Below are 5,000 nucleotides of genomic sequence, written 5' to 3'. Positions count from 1 at the left end.
CAGACAGCCAGTATTTCTCTCCTGCAGGAATTTTAATATCGGACAATTATCATGAGTCACAAAAGACTGTGCTCGTGAACCACCAGATTTATAAATGGCTGTATTTAGTTTTGACATTTTCCATGTGGATTTCAGAAAGTGGCAGGTAAAAGTTTTAATTTAACTGACAGAATAGCAGGTGAAGAAATGGTTTCTGGCCTGATCTAGAGAAGCCCTGCTTCAGCTGGTTTATTTTTTAAGTAAACTCTAAATGTTATTAGAGATGTCGTTATCTTCATTGCTCTTTCAGAACACCTCGGCCACCACCACCACCACAACTGTTTCCACAGAGTTTGAGACACACAATTATATAGGACCTTTATGGAAGCAGTAGCATGAAAATTTTCCTTCACTTGAACTATGAGACCCAAACCTGTTTCAGCAGGACAATATAGTGGTATCAGTATATTGTCATATTGTGTCTCATGAAAGAGTATTGTGTAGTAAGGTTGCATATTGCGCTGTATAGTGGTATATTTTAAAGCATTGTCTTGTATATTGACGTGTTGTTGTATAGTGGTCTACTATACATTGTTGTATTGTATAGTGATGTACTGTATTGAGGTGTATTGTATAGTGATGTACTGTATTGTGGTGTATTGTAAATTGGTGTATTGTATAGTGATGTACTGTATTGTGGTGTATTGTAAATTGGTGTATTGTATAGTGATGTACTGTATTGTGGTGTATTGTAAAGTGATGTACTGTATTGAAGTGTATTGTATAGTGATGTACTGTATTGAGGTGTATTGTATAGTGATGTACTGTATTGTGGTGTATTGTATAGTGATGTACTGTATTGTGGTGTATTGTAAATTGGTGTATTGTATAGTGATGTACTGTATTGAGGTGTATTGTATAGTGATGTACTGTATTGAGGTGTATTGTATAGTGATGTACTGTATTGAAGTGTATTGTATAGTGATGTACTGTATTGTGGTGTATTGTAAAGTGATGTACTGTATTGAGGTGTATTGTATAGTGATGTACTGTATTGAGGTGTATTGTATAGTGATGTACTGTATTGAGGTGTATTGTATAGTGATGTACTGTATTGTGGTGTATTGTAAATTGGTGTATTGTATAGTGATGTATTGTATAGTGATGTACTGTATTGAGGTGTATTGTATAGTGATGTACTGTATTGAGGTGTATTGTATAGTGATGTACTGTATTGTGGTGTATTGTATAGTGATGTACTGTATTGTGGTGTATTGTAAAGTGATGTACTGTATTGTGGTGTATTGTAAAGTGTTGTACTGTATTGAGGTGTATTGTATAGTGATGTACTGTATTGTGGTGTATTGTATAGTGATGTACTGTATTGTGGTGTATTGTAAAGTGTTGTACTGTATTGAGGTGTATTGTATAGTGATGTACTGTATTGAGGTGTATTGTATAGTGATGTACTGTATTGAGGTGTATTGTAAAGTGATGTACTGTATTGAGGTGTATCGTAAATTGGTGTATTGTATAGTGATCTATTGTAAAGTGATGTACTGTATTGAGGTGTATTGTAAATTGGTGTATTGTAAAGTGACGTCTTGTGTAGTGGTGTATTCTAAAGTGACGTGTTGTATAGTGGTCTATTGTAAAGTAACGTCTTGTTTAGTGGTGTATTGTAAAGTGACGTGTTGTATAGTGGTCTATTGTAAAGTAACGTCTTGTTTAGTGGTGTATTGTAAAGTGACGTGTTGTATAGTGGTCTAATGTAAAGTAACGTCTTGTGTAGTGGTGTATTGTAAAGTGACGTGTTGTATAGTGGTCTAATGTAAAGTGGTGTACTGTATTGAGGTGTATTGTAAAGTGGTTATTGTACAGTGTTCTATTGTATAGTAGTCTATTGTAAAGTGTTTACTGTATAGTGGTTTATTGTAAAGTGGTGTATTGAAAAGTGGTGTATTGTATCTTGGTGTATTGTGCTGTATCGTGCCTTACAGTGGTGTATTGTTTATTTGCATATTGTATAGTAAAGATTTAATGGGCCCAGTCACACATCATACCAGAATCATATTGTATTGTAGAGAAGCCTGAGGGTGACCCCCTAGTATATAAAATGACTCAGTTTAGACAAATATTTCAATATATTGTATCCTAGTTTACCATAATGATAATAATAAAAAGAAGAAAAAGAAGAAGAATCAAACATTACATGAAACTCAAGGACACCTTACAGACAATAAAAAACAAAGCAATTAACAGTTTAAACAGCGTTGCTAAAAGCTCGAGATCCCATAGTGGCCAAAAGCGCATGAGGAAGAGCTAAGGAGGATGAGGACATTGATCTGAGAGTTCGAGAAGGAGTATATGTCAGAAGTAGGTCAGATAAATATGAAAGAGCCAGACTATCTAATGCCTTATAAATGAAAAGCAGGATTATATATTTAATGCGCTGTTTAACAGGAAGCCAGTGCAGCTGTTGAAGAACAGGAGATATGTGGTCTATTGTTGGAGTTCGAGTGAGTATTTGTGCAGCTGAGTTCTGCACCAACTGTAACTTGTGTATAAGTTTATGGGGAAGCCCCCAAAAAAAGAGCATTGCAATAGTCCATGCGTGAGGTGACAAGAACGTGAACCATAATAGCAGTGCTCTTCATTGAGAGGCGATTTACATTACAGATGTGAAAATGAACCGTCTGGGTGATCTTGTTAATATGTGCTTCAAAAGACAGGGTTCAACCTGTGTTGGAGGAGCAATCGTGGAACCAACTGGGAACTACTGTTGGTAGTTCCCAGAAGAAACTACTGGCCTTAGATAAATATTTTTTTAGTGCTTACAAGGAGTATTTCAGTTTTACTGCTATAAGTTTAATAACTTCAGACCGTTAGAAAGAGAAGATGGAGGAAAGTCAGAAGTAGGTTTTGAGGACAGATAGAGCTGTGTGTCATCAGCATAACAATGTCACATACCATATCGCATTGTATCATATCCTGCATCAAAAAAATTTCATATTGTATCGTATCGGGATTTCGTCGCATCGTATTATATCGTATGTTGGAACGTCATTTCATATATCGTGTTGTATTACATCATGAACTCAGGTAGATTTATCGTAGCGGAATCAGAGCGTACTTTCTGAAAGCATTTTGGTTTCTTATCAGAATTTTACGGTGGCCGAGAAGTGCAAAGCACGTTAACAAATCCGACAACAAATTAGAATACACAATAACAAATCCGAAACCAAAATAGCAAATCCAAATAAAAAATTTACAAATCCAAAAACAAATGAACAAATCCCGAAAAACAAAATAACAAATCCGAAAAACAAAATAACAAATAATAAAAAAAAAGGTTTACAAATCCGAAAACAAAATAACAAATTCGAAAAACAAAATAACAAATCCAAATAAATAATTAACAAATCCAAAAACAAATTAACGAATCTGAAGCAAAAAAACAAATACCAAAAAAAAATTACTAATTCGAAAACAAAATAACAAATTCGGAAAACAAAATAACAAATCCGAAAAAACAACATAACAAATAAAAAAAAAAGATTGACAAAGCCGAAAACAAAATAACAAATTCGAAAAACAAAATAATACAAATAAATAATTAACAAATCCAAAAAGAAATTAACGAATCTGAAAACAAAATAACAAATCCAAATAAATAATTAGTTAGTGTTTTCTAATTTGTTCATTTGTTTTCTGATTCATTAATGTGTTTTGTTAATGTTACATTACATTTCATGGCATTGGGCAGATGCCCTTTTTCAGAGCGATGTACAGTTATACAGCTGAGCGGTTGAAGGTTAAGGGCCTTGCTCATGCCCCCTGCAGTGGCAGCTTGGTGTTCCTTGGGATTTGAACTCATGACCTTCTGCCCAGAAGTTGAGCAGCTTATCCACTGTGCTACCCCATTTCCCAACATTGGCATTATAGCGTTATATTGTGTATTATGGTGTTGTATCGTATGGATGCGTATCGTATTTTCATCATCATAAAGATCAAAATCATATCATCCAGCTTGAGATTTACCCCCGTAATTGTAAACACGCAGTCGGTTCGAAATAAATATCCCGACATGATTTGCAAGTTAAATATTAGTGAAGAATTTATTTATTTTATTTTACTAAACTCTCTTGATGTGGCGGCTCGTTTTTTTAATTCAGTTAAAAAAAGCGTTTTTTTAACTCGCTTTTCTAAACCGATCGCCGTCTCCCACCGCAGTGGACATGGTACGGTCCACATCAGCATCGCATTAGCCTTTCCAGAGCAAATGTCACCCTGCTCCACTTCCCCTAGTCCTTACTGGTTCCCCCTGAGGGATGTGACGGAGACACCGCCGAGAAAAGCAAACAGTCGCAAAACGCCGGCTGAGAAAAGAGAAGGAAAGAAAACAAAAGAAGAGAAAGAGACTGTATGCAAACGAGACCTTCGATTCTGAAGAAAAACACAATGAGTGAAAAAAAAAACGCAGACACGCTTTTGACCTCCGACCAAGACTACGGATCGTCTTCAGGGAAACGATAGCGAGGCTTTTTCTTCTTCTGACTTTCTTCTGTTACTATTAAAACTCCTTCATCCAGTCCTCACTTTATCTCTCATCCATCTTTTTCTCCTTTTTGTTCTAAAATGTCTTCATCCTCCTCTTTTTCTACTCTTCCTCTAACTAATCTTCTGCTTCTCCATCCATGTATACTCATCATCATCATCATCATCATCATCATCATCATCATCCTCTTTCATTCTTTTATCATATATAAAAGATGGGGATATAATTTATATGTTCTTCACCTTCTTCCATCATCATGCACTTGTTCTTCTTTAACTACACCTATTCTCTTTCTTCACCATCATCACTATCACCATTATCATCATCATCCTCTTTTATCCTCCTCTTCTTCTTCTCTTTAATCACCATCATTATCCTCCTCCTCTTTCATCACTATCACCATCATGTCCTCCCCCTTATCCACTGTTTCCTCAACCTCCACCACTCACTCCTATTTCAATAC

General features: G+C 35.5%; 1 protein-coding gene across 2 annotated transcripts in view; it reads right to left on the bottom strand.

Annotated features, from left to right (window-relative positions):
- The window catches only part of LOC310714857 (cadherin-4-like), a 346,409-nt gene that overhangs the window by 309,703 nt on the left and 31,706 nt on the right, over positions 1-5,000 (bottom strand). The window lies entirely within an intron of this gene.

The sequence above is a fragment of the Silurus aristotelis genome, assembly GCF_946808225.1.
Source record: "Silurus aristotelis genome assembly, chromosome: 19".
In the NCBI taxonomy this organism is placed as follows: Eukaryota; Metazoa; Chordata; class Actinopteri; order Siluriformes; family Siluridae; genus Silurus; species Silurus aristotelis.
The sequence above is the reverse complement of the archived record's forward strand: the minus strand, read 5'-3'. Positions and strand labels throughout refer to the sequence as shown.